This window comes from Chenopodium album, chromosome 7 (assembly GCF_948465745.1).
Source record: "Chenopodium album chromosome 7, dcCheAlbu1.1, whole genome shotgun sequence".
NCBI classification, from domain to species: Eukaryota; Viridiplantae; Streptophyta; class Magnoliopsida; order Caryophyllales; family Amaranthaceae; genus Chenopodium; species Chenopodium album.
In genome coordinates this window covers 55273694-55291290 of record NC_137840.1, presented here as the reverse complement: position 1 = coordinate 55291290, position 17597 = coordinate 55273694, and the positions used below count along the sequence as shown (strand labels likewise).

General features: G+C 37.1%; 1 long non-coding RNA gene across 1 annotated transcript; it reads left to right on the top strand.

Moving 5' to 3' along the window:
• Positions 1-317: 317 nt before the first annotated feature.
• LOC145637940 (uncharacterized) lies at positions 318-2580 on the top strand. Its single transcript, XR_014114550.1, has 4 exons — positions 318-675; positions 1805-1882; positions 2064-2124; positions 2223-2580. It is a non-coding gene; the product is annotated as an uncharacterized LOC145637940 (long non-coding RNA).
• Positions 2581-17597: the final 15017 nt, after the last annotated feature.

The following is a 17597-nucleotide window of genomic DNA, read 5'->3' as shown; positions in this document are numbered from 1 at the left end:
TTTTTCCGTCATTTGAGTTGGGGGTACATTCTATTCCTAATTTTTTCATATCTCACCATCTAAATCATCTTTCCATTCTATACATGCTTTCTCCATATCACAACCTTCATTATTCCTACCTTCACTAGTGGAAAAAATCTCCTTCGTAACAGGCTATTTGTAACGGGCAAAGCTTTGCCCGTTAAAATTAAGATATTCGTAACGGGCAAAATAGTGTCCGTTACGAATACTTATTTATTCGTAACGGGCAAAATAGTGTCCGTTAGAGTTTCACTTAACATCCGTCACACCTCTTTCTCTCTCATCAGTCCCTCACTCCCTCTCTCTCTCCTCTCATCTCCTCTCCTCCCCTCCCCTCCCCTCCCCGTCATTCACCTCTTTCTTTCTTTTCAAACTCAAGCCCTCTCATTTCGAAGAGCAACGAGAAGACCTTGAGCAGCGATTGCGTTCATCTTGAGACGAGCAACTTGACCGGCGACTTCATACAAGAACTCCCAATCGGCGTCGGTTTTGGGCGGAGGTGTAACCGATGATGACGGAACTCTTGCTCGAAAACCCACTCTGGTTTAACCAGGGTCCGAGCCCGGTTAGCGTCGATTGTGGCGACGTTGAGAACAACCAAGTCCGTAGGCTTCTTCCTCTTTAGATCTAAGTCGTTGAACGAACCGATGCTATGTAAGATTTTTCTCTTTGTAATCATCGAATATTAAGTTAGTTGATTCAACTTTATTTTTTGAAATTTATGTTGTTTTTAATTGATTTAAGTTTCTGGGTACTGGTTTTTGGGATATTTTGTGCTGAATTTTTCCAGATTCAGGAATGATTATTGTCTTTTTTTAGATCTAAAGTTTTTTATTTTATTCCAATTCTATCTTTATTTTGTATTTTAATCTCAATTATTTTTAGCTCTCTAATTTGAGTGATTTCTGTTTTTTCATCTTTGGTTTAATTTCTAAGTAGGATTTTTTGTTTTGTTCACAGGTTCATTTCGATTTCCTTCTCTTTTGCATTCTTTTCGTTCTTCGATTTGATGTGCTCGTTGTTTTGATCTTCGCATTAAATTTTTTAGGATTTGTAATTGGTTATTGTTCGAGAATTATTTAGGTTTTTAAGTGATTTAATAGATTTTTAATGTGATTATTGATTCAGCATTTGATCTGATTTTCAGTACGTGTTGTTAGTGAATTTGTGAAATCATGCATTCTCATCATTGGTAAGATTTGAGAATTTCTCGTCTAGATGTTTGATTCTTAGTGTTGATTTTAGGATTTGTGATTTTGGATTGTTTATTTCAATGATCTGAGAATTTTGTGGTGTAAATCTTGTAGATCTGTAAATTTATTTGAATTTTGAAAAAGGCTATTTAGTTTTGTTGTTTGCAAATTTGAATTTAGCTGGGAAATGAGATGCGATTTGGTAGTTATGACTTTAAATTGGTGAAAACCAAACTGATTTCTGAGATCGTTAAGTAATGCGAAAATGTTCGTAGTTCCGAAGCTTAATTATGCTTGAATTATGTAATTTTATGGTGAAATCAGCTTATTTTCTTTGATTTTTAGTACTTGCAAGCATTTTTGTTATGGCGATCTGAGATATATGTTGCCTGAATCACATGGATCCGGGAACTGACAGCTAGATTTTGAATTTCGAACTCGTGATTAGAATTCCGGGTGATCTGTAGTGCCTGATACAGTTTCACTTACATTGTTTTGTTAAATTATGCATCTCATTTTGTAAATGAGCCTGGTTTGTTTATTACATATTGGTGCCGGAATATTGATGCAAAGATTTTTACTGAATGTAGAAGTTAGGGCTTACCTTTGTTGGGATATTTTGTGACGTCTTTGGGATCATTCTCTATGGTGCACCTGTCATTGTTATGGTATGAATTTTGCATCTATACTTGTATTTTTTATGTTAGCTTTATAACATTGTTGTTAATTACAAGTTGTTACACGCATATCATGTACAGAATTATGAAAAAATGTTTGTTTGGCACAAACAGTACAAGGTCATAAAAACAAAGAGTGTTGAATTCATGCCATTGACTCTTTCATTGGCAGTTTGTCTAATGGAGTTATTTGGAGTGCATAGGCCTTCATCAGATTTGATCCTTACATTTTGGTAATCAATTATACCTCATTTCATGTAGTGATTCTCAATGTAAGCATTACAATGCTTGTAATTTGTATCCTAATCCTTTGTTTCTTTGTTGTGCGCAGATTGGCAATGGGGTTGGAGCCATACTTGCCGTAGCACAACTGATCTTGTACGCTTGCTACTATGGGTCTACACCGAAGGAGGGGAAGCCTGTGAAGGACCCCGTGAAGCCAACATCACCACAAGTGCAGATGACTTTTTCTGCCGTCTAAAGTTGATACTCAGTTTAATTTAGCTAGGTCCCTAGCCATTTTAATATGTTCTTGTGTTGGCTAGCTTGTGTGTTTTTTGCTAGCGCAGGTAGTGATTTTTGTTGTAGCTTAAAAACAGTAATATTAATATGGATGAGATTAGGAGATTTTGATGTTGTTACTAAAATTAAAATGGTATGTAAAATCCAGCATTTTGCTGGATTTTTTTAATTTGATTATACAATATTCGTAACGGGCAAACCATGTCTCGTTATGAATAATGGTGTGCAAAATCCAGCATTTTGCTGGTTTTTTTTTAAATATTTGATTATCCATTATTCGTAACGGGAAAAACCATGTCCCGTTACGGATAACGGGGTTATTCGTAACGGGCACCTGAAAAGCCCGTTACAAATAACCCGTTATTCGTAACGGGCACCTGGAAAGCCCGTTACAAATAATCAGTTATTCGTAACGGGCATCTAAGATGCCCGTTAGGAATAACCTATTATTCGTAACGGGCGGTGCCCATTACAAATAACAAAGGCCATCCGTAATGGCCACATACGTAACGGACACTGCCCGTTACGGATGGCCTTTTTTCCACTAGTGCTTCTTCCATCCATGCATGTTGAATCAAGTTTGAGTCATGTGATTGACAAACAAAAAAAAATGAGGGTAATGATGAAACAAATGCACAAGGCAAGCTTCTCACCAACATTTCATGCTTTCTTCTTCTTTTTTTTTCCAAACCCTTTCCCCCATAAGTCTAGCATAGGTACCCTTTATCTTCCTTAGATTTATTTCATAGGTTTTTTTGTTTTATTTTTTTTTGCTCCCCTTTAAAAAAAATGAGCATTTATTTCCTTACATATGATCATTGCATTCATTGCATTTCATTATATAAAAAAAAAAACATTGTCAAACTAAGAACAAGGTATACCGATGATTTGAGGCACCCCTTGTAGCCACATCATATCACCTTTTACCCTTCAAATTTGCAATCCTTTCTTCATGAACCACTTTGAGCCTCGTCTAACGATAGACCTTTTAGTTTTCAACCTACATCTACCTAACCTTGGGATGGGATGGTGTGTAACATATGCAACTTCAAAAGCTTGAGTGATTTCAAAAAAATAATAAAGCAATAATAAAAATACTAATAAAAGTGTACAAAAGGGCAAGTGTTCCAATGTCTTTGATATGAAAATATCTTTGATAAGAACACGTCTCAGATTGCGTCTCTTATCGAGTGCTCGGTACCGTGCCTGAGAAACATGAATACCAAGTGAGTGATAGACCGCATGATCGGGATTGCCCACACTTATAAAAATAAAATAAATGCTAAAGCAAAAGAAAGAGCTAAAAAAGAGTAGAAACTCAAGCATGATAATATAAAGATTCAAAAGCAAGGTTGCACACCTCGGGGGCTTATCTAGGGTCTTGAGCCTTTATCCCCTTCTTTTCTAACCTTTAGCCTAACCACGTTACAACCCTTAAAAAGACCTTTTTGAGGTATACACACTTGTGCGAGGTTCGGCTAGAGCTACGTTCGGCTTGATTCCTAACGGATACGTAGGCAACCTCACATCATATTCACATTCACACACTCATACCATGATCATATCAAGGGGTCTCCTATGCTCATCCGTTTTCACTTAGAGCTAGACTTGGGGGCTTGATCCTTATATCATTAGCTTACCCAGCCTAAAGAGTCACCATTATTTGACTCTTCTTGAAATAATACTTTCCCACACACTTAGCCCTTGCGGCCTAACTTTAGTGTCACGTTCACACACATCACAGATACATGACCAAATATACTTCCCTTAGGAACCCTTTGTCATGAAATCTTAAACACGACGTTGAAGCATGCCTCGTCAAAATTGCTCATCAATCATCATTGCATCACAAAGTATGAAGTACTTAGCCTCTGCGCCTAAGTCACCTTAATACTTTCATTATCGAGTCAACTAGGGTAGTCTAAGATGTTACAATCCTTGTACTGTGAGAGACAACGTTAACGGATTAAGCACATTCAACATGCATCTTCAAAAAACTTCACTTCAATTCTTTTTCGCGTCTTTCTTTTTCGGGAGAAAGTCGGTACCCTCCACAAAAATGACGGAAATTTTTTGCTTTTTTGCATTTTCGAGTCGCACGATCACAATACAACGCACACACGAGTCATGAGTCACACGTGTCATTTCACTTCAAGTAGAGTCAACCTCGAGTCAATCACAGCGAGTCAAGTTCATACCTTGAGTCGTGTCAAGTCAATGAGTGAACCGACATTAAACTTTAGGTCAACCCTAAAATAATTAAAGAAATTGGCAAAGTCTTATAGTCAAAGATAAATACAGGTGCATCCCAGCGGCAACAAGAGCAGAATAGGGAAGACCCTACTCTAGCGCCAGAAGGCAACATCTAGCTTCTGGCAATAGATTTAAGCTCCTAGCGCTAAATCTCAGCGACTGGCGATAAAGCCAAATCGCGGCGCCAGAGGCAATTGCAGCGACGACAGAACGCTCAACCACTCAGAGCAGTTATTTCAACCTCTTTCAGCAATTTCGAGTTCCTTGGTACGCTAGTTAGCCCCTATAAGCAATTTGACATGATTAAGTAGTTGACTTGATTACAATCGCAATAAGTGATCAACCTGACGAAAGATCGTCTCATTTAGCTTAAAGCGCCTAAACATTGGCTCATCGCAAGACAACGACGTACTGGTTCATAAACAGCAGAGACATCGACATACTTGTTCATAAACACCAGAGGCACCGACATAATGGTTCACAAGCATCAAAAGCGCCGACGTCTTGGCATAGCGGGAGCAAAGTTCAAGCGAGCTTTAAAGATCGACAAGTGTAGGTGTCGTTTGAAGTGCGCCTACGTAAAAGCATGTTGTGAATATGCTTGGCACTCATAGGAAGTGGGAATTGACATAATACAATTAGGAACAAGATTAGGGACAAGGAAAGTAGGGAGCCGCCAACAAGTTTTTAAGGAACTTGTAAACCGTTCACGGATCATAAAAAAGAAACCAAGATTAAGGGACAATGACAGGCAACAACGATTGACCCGTGAAGGTTACACCCCATTCATAATCCATGAGATTACTAACTCCATATGGTTCAGAACCACGAAAGGAGGATCGGGGATGATGGTACGAAGTGAGTCATGGAGTCACATTCGCCCGTATTGGCCTCTACTCGATTCTTATAGTGAAAAATGATTCCTGCGATCTCAAAGGCATACAAACAAAAATTCAATTTGCTCCAAACTATTATTTGCTAAATTGGTTTAATATTAATGCAACACATTAATCTAAAATATTGTGATCACTTGATTAAACAAAAGATTAAAAAGGAACCTAAACCGGTTGTCCAAATTATCTTATTAGGCGTGATTTTCAATTACATATTCCCTTTAACATGCAATATGGTGATCAATAAATAATAGAATAACATCAATATTGGAAGCAATTTAACCATAATAATGTGAGTCAAATCAAATAATAATAAACCTAATCATGATACTAGCAATATAAAAATAAGATAAGAGTAATTAAATTAATTAATTACTCACATTCCGCGCGTTCCTTTAAATTGCTACATCATGAATAAACTGTTAGTAACTTCAATAAAAATATAAATCAAATGAAAATTAAATTAAATAAATATAGATTTGATTTGGTCCAAACCCTCAGTTAATTCTACCTTTTCACACCTTGGTTTTAAGTATAAAACTTTGGGTATTGTATGAACTCCTTGGAGTGCTTAAGGGAAGGAATAGTGAAAGAATGGGGAGGCTAGTGTTTAGGCTAAAGAGGGAGAATAGAATTATTTTATGATCAAGCTTGTTGATGATTGAAAAAGGGGTGATATGACCTCTATTTATAGGGAAAAAAGAGGGTCGAAGAATCAAGAAAAGATCGAGTTCGAATCGGATTAAAACTCTTGCGATAGACAACAATTTTTGCGGTTTTTGTTTTTATCATATCTTTTGATCCATAAATCGGAATAAGATGAATAAGATATCGTTGGAAATATCTTGATGTCTAATTTCTAACCCAATTAGAATAAGATTAAAATATTTTGTAGAAGTAAAGATATGGCCGAAATAGTGGGACGGTGTCAGTTTTGGATAAAGTTTGACATTTTATTCATATATTTTTCGTTATAGCTCGGAATTGATATTATAATATATCATTAGAAAGATAATTTCAAGGGCTATCCAAAAATATAAAATTTGGATAAAAAATATGAGGCACGAAAATAATATCCTTCTATCTTTGAATGTCTTGCAATTCGAATAAAATTAGGATTTTCAAAAAGAAAAGTTTTATTCAATTTCAAACTCTTTAATCTTATCTTTTTAAAAATGATAATTAAGATATTTTAGAAACTTATAGAAGCCTCCAATTAATCCTAATTGGTTAAGGAATGGGATTAAATCATTTGGACCCTCCACATGATCATTGGGTCGTAGGTAAGGTGGGCTTAGGTTCGGTTTGGGCTCAGTTTAATATTTTGGTCATAACTTATTCGTTATAACTCGGATTTGGGCTTATAATAAATCGTTGGAAAGCTCTTTTAACGCCCCATCCAAATATTCAATCATTGTACCTAGATTATGGACCAAAATAAACTGGATTAAACGTTTTTATAAAAAGGACACGAAATGAATGATTTTAAAGGACACGAAATGAATTATTTTGGGTTTAAAGGCACGAAAAGAGGAAAATAAGTAAATAAGTTATGGTTTGGGGAAATGGGCTAGGAATTGGGTTGGTTTATGAAATGGAAATATGGATTTAAGCACTCCAAAAATTAAATACTTAACCCGACCAATAATGGCGGTGAAAGGTTGTTCATCATCCGGTTTGGTTTTGGGGAGACATTTTTAGGTGTCTACAACAAGCGTTGGTCTTAAGAAGTTTTGTTCGGAATATTATCACAACAAAAATTCATATCATCAAAGCTCTTTTGTTCAGAGACGCGTGGACATATCATCAAGCTCTTTTGTTCAGAGACGCGTGAACATTTCCATCAAGCTCTTTTGTTCAGAGAAGCGTGGACATTTCTTTCAAGCTCTTTTGTTCAGAGACGCGCGGACATTTCTTTCAAGCTCTTTTGTTTAGAGACGCGTGGACATGTATTTCAAGCTCTCATGCTCAGAGGCGCGTGGGCATCCTATTAATGCTCTTTTGTACAAAGATGAGTGAACAATCCTAAAAAGAAGCTCTTATGTTCAGAGACGTGTGGACATTTCTTCCGAAAAAAAGCTCCATTATTCAGAGACGAGTGAACATCAAAACAGCAAGATGGTGTTCCATAGATTGTGGAAGGTTGTCACAACAACAATACAACAGCAAATCGGTTACCTTCAGAGACGTGTGCTCGACGGTGCAAGATACGCGTTTCTTAACTCTTTTATCTGTTTTAACTAACGCTTGTTTGTAGGTATCGGCGTTACAAGAATGATTTAGGATCGCAGAACGTTCTGAATCTTTCTCCGTCTCTGTCGATACTTTGACTTTTGTTTTCGAAACTTGCGTTTCTCCAAACTAAGTCAAAGTGGAGGCTTCTGTAGACACCCAAATGTGTCTCCCAAAAACCAAACCCAGTGATGAATACCTTTCATGTCATTTGATTATCGAACCAAGTAAAAGTTTGAAAAGTCTAGTGATGAGGATGTTTTTATTAAAATATCTCTTCTTTCTGTTTTTGAAAATATTTCTTTTCTTACCTTATTTATGAAAAACGTGCATTTTAGTTTAGTTTGGTCTATGATAAGGGTCCAATAATGGTGTATTTGGATGTGGTTTGAAAATACCTTTCCAACGATATATTATAAGCCCAATTCCGATGAGTAATAAGGAAGTTATGACCAAAATACTAAATTGGGCCCGGCTTGGTTTTTATATGCGGCCCAATGATCTAGAGGAGGGCCTATTATTAATTATCATTCCTAAATCTATTAGGATTGATTATAGTCTTCTAGAATACTCTAGAAGGTTCTCTTAAATCCTAATGGAGATAATTATCTTTCAAAGAGTTTGATATTGAATAAAATTACTCATTTTTAGAATCCTTGTTTTGTACGAAGTGGAATATATTTAGATTTTATTTTTGTGCCTCATAATCTTTATCCAAATTTTATATGGTTGGATAGATCTTGAAATTATCTTTCCAGTGATACATTATAATATTAAATCCGAGTTATAACAAAAAAGATATGAATGAGATACGAAACTCTATCCAAAATTGACACCCTTCTACTTCTTCGGCCATATCTTTTTATCTACAAAATATTTTAATCTGATTCTAATTGGGTTGGAAAGTAGACTTAAAGAGCTTTCCAACAACATATTATCTCTTATTTGGACTTCCGGATCAAAAGATATGATAAAAACAAAAACGCGTGAAACTGATTATTAGCGCCTGACGACAAGCATTAGGGGCTGGCGCTAAGGCTTAGCGCTTGGCGCTAAACGTGTTTTATTCTCGTTGAAACTCTGATTCGTTTTTTTATCCATCAGACTGATTTTCTCTATAAATAGCCTCTTATAATTCTGTTTTCAATCATCAATTCTCAACAATAATCAATTCTTCTCATCAACTCTCATCAAGAATTTCTTGATTCTCTCTCTCTTTCTAAACCAACCCTTTTACAAACACAATTCCTCATACATAAGCACTAGACATACCTAGCATTGTTCAAAGTTGCCTTCGCCCTAGATGTGAAAGGTTTGATATTTCTGAGGGTTTGGTCCCTAATCTCTATTTCAATTATTTAATTTAATTGTTGATTGTTATTTTCCTTGAAGTTACTAACGCGTGTATTTTGTTATTAGAAAGAGATACGAGGCATCCAAGTAAGTTCTTTAATTTTTTGCATTGATATTATGATATAGAAATCATGTCTAGGTTGTTAGTATGATTCCTAGCATCATGTTAGGATGCTTGATGTTTTGAATGACAACAATGATTCCTAGTATCATCTATCATGTTTAGGGAAAAGGTTATAATATCAAATATGCTTATTATGATTCCTGTGATGTTTCCTATTTCTTTTCTAATAGCATGTTAGGGCTAAAACTTTGATTTTTATTGTTTAGTGACATGCTAGGGTTTGTTATTAATCTTGTTAGTACCATGCCTAGGATCTTACTATTATTGTTATGCTTTAACATGAAAATGGTTATAATAATTATGATTATTATTATTATGTTTCTTGATTATTGTAGACACCCATTTGTGTCTCCCCAAAACCAAACCCAGTGATGAGTACCTTTCGCGTCGAATCATAATCGAATGAAGTGAAAGTTTGGAAACTTTAGTGTTGCGGATAGTTTTAATTTCTTTTCTCTTCTCTTTGTTTTTGAAAACTTATTTTAAGAAAACAACCAATCCAGTTTGGTTGGTCCATGATATGGGTCCAATAGTAGTGTACTTGGATGGGGTTTGACAAGAGCTTTCCAACGATATATTATAAGCCCGATTTCGATGAATATTGAGGAAGTTATGGCCAAATTACTAAATTGTGCCCGGTTTCAGCCTTATATGCGGCCTAATGATCTAGGGAAGGGCCTAATATAGATTTATCATCCTAATGTAATTAGGAATGGTTTTAGTCTTCTAGATTCTTCTAGAAGATTATTTTCATTCCTAATTCAATTAGCATTGATATATTGACTTTTGTTGACTTTTCAGAGTTTTAATTAAAATCAAAGAGCATTTTTGAGGAAAAATACGATTTTATCCTCCTGTACGACAATTTCTATCTGATTTTAAGAAAACGAGTGAATTTCTGAATCAGCGCCAAACGCCAGCTGTAGCGCCTGGCGCTACGCTTGGCGCCTGGCGCTAATGTTGGCGTCTGGCGCCAATAGCCAGCGTTGGCGCTAATTCAATTTTATGTGCCCCAGAACTCTTTCTTGATATTTTATCCTTTTGGCTGATTATCTTTATAAATAACGTCGTAAAAACTCCGTTTTCATTCACCAATTCTCATCGACATTAATCTACAATCTTTAAATTCATTCTCTCTCTCTTTTTTTAAACTAGCTTCTCTCAAATATAAAAATTTCGCATTCATTAGATCTAGATACACTTAGCCATATTCGAAGTTGCCTTCGCCCTAGACGTGAAAGGTTTAATTTCTGAGGGTTTGGTCCCAAATCTCTATTTCAATTATTTAATTTAATTGTTTTGTTTTATTATTTTCCTTGAAGTTACTAACGTGTGTATTTTGTTATTAGAAAGAGGTACGAGGCATCAATGTAAGTACTTTAATGGTTTTATTAATGTTATGATATAGAGTTCATGCTTAGGTTGTTATTATGATTCCTAGTATCATGTCTAGGGTAACTTTAATATCAAGTATGATTAAAAGTATGATGCCTTTTATTTTTCTTCCTAATATTTATGATTGTTAGTATCATGTTAGGGCTAAATATATGATTTTTATTGTTTAGTGACATGCTAGGGTTTGTTATTAATCTTGTTAGTATCATGCCTAGGATCTTGCTATTATTATGCTTTAACATGATTTATGATTATTAATTATGATTATAATTGTTATAATTTATGATCATGATTATTTTAATTATTATTATTATGATTATTTTTATGATTTTAATTTATTATTATTATGTTTCTTGATATTTATATTTATTACTTGATCACGCCTTTTATGCACGTTTAAAGGGAATCTGTACTTGTAATCACGCTTAATAAGATAATTAATAATCTTGTTTAGGGTTAATTTGATTATAATTCAAGTGATCGCCAATAATAGTTTTATTTGTGCATTAAATTCAACCAACATAGATAAACAAGTTTAGGGTTAATCCTATTGATTGCTTGTTAATCAGAAAGCGCATATGAATACGATCAGAATAAAGTAGAGGCCTATTATTAGGGCAGGTTCAATCTCTTTTAGGTTGGATTTGTACCTTCATCCCCGAACCCTTATTTGGTTCAAGACCTTATGGAGTTGATGATCTCCTAGATCGTCAAGGGGTGTAACCTTCACCTCGTGAACGGTTTACAAGTTCCTAAAACTTGTTGGCGACTCTTTTGCTATATCTTCTTTCCCTTTGGACGCCACCGTACTTTAGTGTATGATCACAATGGGGTTCAAGCTAGGGGGTTAACGCTTGAAATATTCCCAACAGTTTTTTGGCAAGTCCACTGGAGAGGATTTCTATTTTAATTCCTGAATTTGTTTCGGCAATGATTTAGAATGAGTGGATGAGACTCGAAACGTTCTAAGTATTTCATGTGTGTAATTTTGATTAACATTATTGTCATATGCATAAAAAGAGATCTCATTGGAAAGACCATCTGTAATGAGTTAAAACATAGGATTTTACACATAGGAAATTTGAGAAATATCTTTCACAACTAGGACCGAAATAACACTGCGCGAAACTGGAAAATTTTATAGAGCACAGAAAGCTGCCGAGGCATGTAGGAATTAGCGTCAGCGACCAGAGTATTGGCGCCAGACATTTGACTCTAGCGCCAGACGACAGGCTTGTCGCCAGGCGCTACAGCTAAAACCTGGCGCCAATCTCCGATTGCTGGCGCCAAATTCTTCCAATACCGAGCCAGAAATATGCGTTCTAATTTCGACCAGTTTTTCGCATTGTTTGCTCGATCCCACTTCCCGATTGAGTTTTTCTCACTTTTCTGAAACCCATATGTGTTCTACATATGGACATAACCCTCTTGGAATTCATGCTCCATCTACCTGATTGAACGCTCTGAGCAACAAAGGGTACATCCGAGAATGTTGAATTCACCAATCCATGGAAGCGAGTTTTTTCTAAAAATCGCGGTGTCCCATCCACTCGCGCCAACCCTTCATGGTTAGGCTTCCGCGCGGTGCATCCGGACAATTAACCATGGACCCTCTATTGACTAAACCATATCCCGAACTTTAGAGAACTAAAGTCATGGTTAGGTTGCAAACTCATTGCATCATATTGTGCCTACTTGACTATTTTTGCATTATTTGTTGTGCATATATATGTTTTCTTAACCGTTTGTTTGACTTGTGTTGAGATTAAGTAAATTAATGACTTAAAGAACTTTGCCTAATTAATTAATTAATTAATTTAAGTAAATAAAGTCTAATTTTTTAATCAGAATTGACCTAGTACGACTTTAGGCATGCCCTTGTTGATTAATAACACCGAAAACAGTCTCAGATTGAAGCTCCAGCATTGGCGCCAAAAGATGAGCTGTAGCGCCACTCTATGGAGTGTGGCGCCTGGCGACAGCTCTGTCGTCTGGCGCTACACTACACAGTGCGACGCCAGTCCTATTGTTTTGCCGACAGTTTGGATTATTGATCGAGTCATCACCTAATGTGTAATTAACCAGTTTGCTAATTAATTCAGTTAATTTTCGCTGTCAATAGTACTTGGTTGAGTCATTAATTAAGTTTAGGCACTAAGTCCCATGGTCTTACACAAGAGTCCAAACATGTCACTTACACTCAACGCACACACCAATACACATACTTTGACCATGTCTAAGAGAGTCTTGTACGCGCGTTCTTTCCGTCATTTTTTTTAGGGGGGAAAGTCGGATATTAATCCTCCATTTTTTCTACAAAAATATTACTATACTTAGCTCTTAAAAATATACACATTATTTTTGCTTATTTTTGCCAAAAATATGCACCCAGTTTTTTTTTATTTTTTCCTCTTAAAAAAACGTAAAGTCAAGTCGATTCGATTCAAGTAATTAAAACGCAAAATGGTTTAAATTACAGCGCGTGGTCAAGAAAGGAAGGACGGTTAATCAAAGACAACCTTTTCGTACAAGTCCAACTTTTCAACAAACCCATAGCTCGTAAGAGGAAAGCTAGGACAATAATGGCAACACAAGAAGAAGTCAATGAGCTTAGGAACCAACTGGTTACCGTGATTGAGGCACTGAAGCTCCTCACACTTAAGATCGATGATCCTGTGAAACAACAACAGATGGACCTCATGCAAGAGAGTCTAAGCAAGCTATCTAGCGACTACAAGTTTCAAGGGCTTACTTCACAAGGGGTCTCGGTGGACAAAGATCTTCTTCCGCAGAAGTTCAATGCCAACGACATCCCGAAATTCAAAGCAACTGATAACCCTTATTTTCATTTAAGAGCCTTCAAAACAATAATGAGTATTAAGGGTATCGATAAGAAGGTTTCCCCCTCTCTGTTCTCACTATCTCTCGAGATCGTTTGCCAACAATGGTTCTTTTCTCTCGATAAAGAAAATACCTCTACCTGGGAGTCCATAGCAAACACTTTCGTTGATAGATACAAGTGCAACATTCAAGTTGAGACTGACCATAGAGAACTTGAAATCCTCAAGCAGAAAGAGAACGAAGGCTTCACCTCTTTCTTTAACAAATGGAGAGAAACCTCAGCGAAGATGATTGAGGTGCCAAGTGAAAAAGAGTCTGTAAGGTTGTTCATTAAAAACCTTCAAGAAAAATATTCCAAGCATATCAAGTATCAAAATAATCTCCATACCTTCAAGGCCGTCTAGGACATTGGGATCAATATTGAAGACGACCTGGCTAAGTTAAAAGCTGCCAACAATAACTCTAACAGTGGCTGGAAAGGAAAGAAGAACGACAATCCTTCTTCTTCCAAAACCACCCACTCAAACAACGTTAGTACTTTTAATTTAGGTGAAGTCCTTGCTATGAACAATCAAGGACAAAAGAAACCGTTTAGGAGAAACTTTACTCCTATTGGCATGAGTTATGACACTGCATTTGATCGATTAAATGCAAAAGGTATTATAACTCCTATTGGACCATTTAGGGACCCACCAATCAAAAAGAGGTCGGCTAATTGGAACCCCAATGCAAACTACAAGTACCACCAAGGTAGGGGTCATCTCACCGAAAACTGTTGGAAGCATAAGGAAGCTATCCAAAACTTAATCGATAACAACAAGCTACCATTACCCCTGCCAGTAAGAAGCCAAGCATTGATAATGCACCTCTCGCTCATGCCTTGGCTATCTCTGATGAGGAAAACGAGGTTGACCCCTCGTCTCTCATTAAACATGTCAAAGAAATCCATGCCATTGAAGAAGACGAGAAGATATTCTTCGACGCCATGGATAGCCTTCCAGAACCGGCAAGTAAAGAAGACATACAATCGCTCACACTGTCTATGATTGAAGGGTCGCATTTGCTACGTGAAACTCTCAAAGCTATAAAGGAACTTCAAAAGAAGTATGACGAGGTTCCACTCCCGAAAGATGAACCCAAGAGAGAATTCACACCTATGAGAGCGACTTATGGGCAAAGCGTTTTCCTTTACAAGTCACTGAAAAACCTAAGAAGAATAATAGAATTTACACCCTAATTGGGATCCCATATGCACAAATGTTCGAAATACTCTCCGAGAGTGGCGAGATCAAACCTCTCGAACCGAGACCATTCGAATCATTGAAAAGGACAGATAGATATTACTGTCACTATCATCAATCAGGGGGTTACACTATCGAAAACTGTTTTAAATTTAAGGATTTAATTCAGAAAATGATTGATGAAAAGAAACTAGTCCAAGTTCCACAAGAGGACGATGCAACCATTAATGGAGTTTGAGACAGTGATGAAGAAGACGTCTATTTCAAAGACATAGTAGGATCTCCACCTTCTATGTTGTACGCCATGGATGACTTTTGGACTGAAGAAGACTCATCGATAGACGTCCACACAAGATCCGGGACAATGAAACCTCCTGTTTCAACACAACCTATGCCAACCATACAGAAAATTCCCATACCTATCATTGAAGACAATGATATAGTTAAGCAGTTCAAGAAGAAAAAGGTTGAAATGAACATAGGTTGGCTGTAATGAATGCCTTGGACAAAATAGGGATAGATTCTGACACCACTCCTGAGGGGTTGGCCAACTTCCTCACGAGTGATCTTCCTAGTCCAATTAATTTGATCACCTTTTCTGACAAGGATTTACCTCCAAAAGGTGACAAACGTTACAAGGCATTAAACCTCACAATAGTTTGCAAGAGAATGAATGTCCCTATGACTCTTGTAGACAACGGATCAGCCATCAATGTCTGTCCACTTAGAACTGCGAGGATGCTAGGCATAAGGGATGAAGATTTAACTCCGTCTACACAAGGAATAAGGGCCTACGACAACACTCGTCGTCAAGCTCTTGGTAAAATTACCATGAACGTAACAGCGGGAGCAATAGAACATGCTACCACTTTCCAAGTGGTAGACATTAAAGCTTCGTTCAATTTGCTGTTGGGGCGCCCTTGGCTTCATGACCGAAAGGCCGTCCCCTCATCTCTCCACCAACAAGTAAAAGCTATAGTTGGGGGAATTCCTATCACCATCGATGCTTTGCCTATGAGGATCAAGTTTATAGAAAATCCAATCATTAATGTGGAGCACGACGAGGATGATAAAGACTTATGGGGCTTTAACGAAGAAGTCTCCTTAATCCAGGAGGATGAAAGGACCTCTCTTTTCCATGACCCCCATTCCAACATGATTATAAATGCTATGCTGAAGAAACAAGGACATTTTCCTGGGATGACCCTAGGAAAGAAGAAAGGAATAGAAAAATCGCTGGAGTCACCTGGCCTCCCTAAGTTAGACACTTTCGGACTTGGTTTCAAACAGACTCGGAAAGATCTCAAGCGAGCCCAGGAAAAATCAAAGGCACGTAGAGACGCTCGCACTCAAAAGAAAGCAATCCCAATGGATCAGTACCCTCTTACCCTTAATGATCAATTCATAAAAGAAGGAGAGGACTATCCATGCCACGAATTTCCCGAGCCATTTGTTGTAAACGGCATCAGGCAACCGGGATTTGAGATTTTCTTGGATTGTTATTTCACAGATGAAATCCCAACTCCTGTCCAGAAGGAGAAAGCACCCCCGTGCTTTGACTTTAACGTCATGGGATTATTATTTGGGCGAGAAAATAATCGGCCAACTTACAGAGAAGATAACTCCTCGCTCATTCAAACAGTCTTACAAAGCGAAAGCTTCGATCCCTCGAAGCTAATCACTCCAGCTTAAGGATCACTGCAAGGGTGGCACAAGACCGTCAAGGTGACTACTCCAAGTGGAGGAAAAATATCCATCACGACAGGGCAAGGACCAATGTTTGAAGAGTCGTCTGAGTCGGAGTCTCTCCCTATAGAGTCTTCTAGGTCTTTAGTAGTAGCACCTTCCCCTCCTATTTCTTCTCCTAGAATAGTTAGTGATCAAGTCCCTGAGGACATATCACTCTTTGATGTAATGATCTCAGAGTATAATAATATTTCTTCTTCTCCTTATTTCTTGTGTTCTTCTCTAACCCAAGATGACGAGCATTGCTTAACTAACAATGATAAAGACAAAGAAATTATTAAAGCGATGGAAACACTCGAAAAGAAAACACCGGTAATTCAAGAAACTGAAACGGTTGATATCTCAAATAATTTAACCAATAAAAGAGAAGTTAAAATCAGATTAACACTTAATGAACAAGAAAGAACCGATTTAATTAACTTACTTAAAGAATTTATCGATGTATTTTCTTGGTCATACGAAGATATGCCAGGCATTAATAGAGAAATAGCTCAACACACTATACCACTAATTCCAGGAATAAAACCCGTAAAACAAAAGTTACGTCGAATGAAACCCGACGTAGCTCTTAAAATAAAAGAAGAAGTCCAAAAACAAATAACTGCAGGTTTCATCAAGGTATCCAAATACCCCAAATGGGTCGCCAACGTCGTCCCAGTTCCGAAAAAAGACGGAAGGGTAAGAATGTGTGTCGACTATCGAGATCTAAACAAGGCAAGTCTAAAAGACGACTTCCCTTTACCACACATCGATATTCTGGTAGATAACACGGCAAATCACGCGCTTCTCTCGTTCATGGATGGGTACGCAGGTTACAACCAGATTCTCATGGAAGAAGAAGACATGGAGAAAACAACTTTTATAACACCATGGGGCACTTACTGCTACACGGTAATGTCATTCGGGTTGAAAAACGCGGGTGCTACTTACCAAAGTGCAGCAACTGCCTTACTCCATGACATGATGCATAAAGAAGTCGAAGTATATGTCGGCGACATGATTGTAAAATCAAAAGACCGTCTGGGGCATCAAGTAGCCTTAAGGAAATTTTTCAAAAGGCTAAGAAAATATAATATGAGGTTGAATCCATCTAAGTGTGCTTTTGG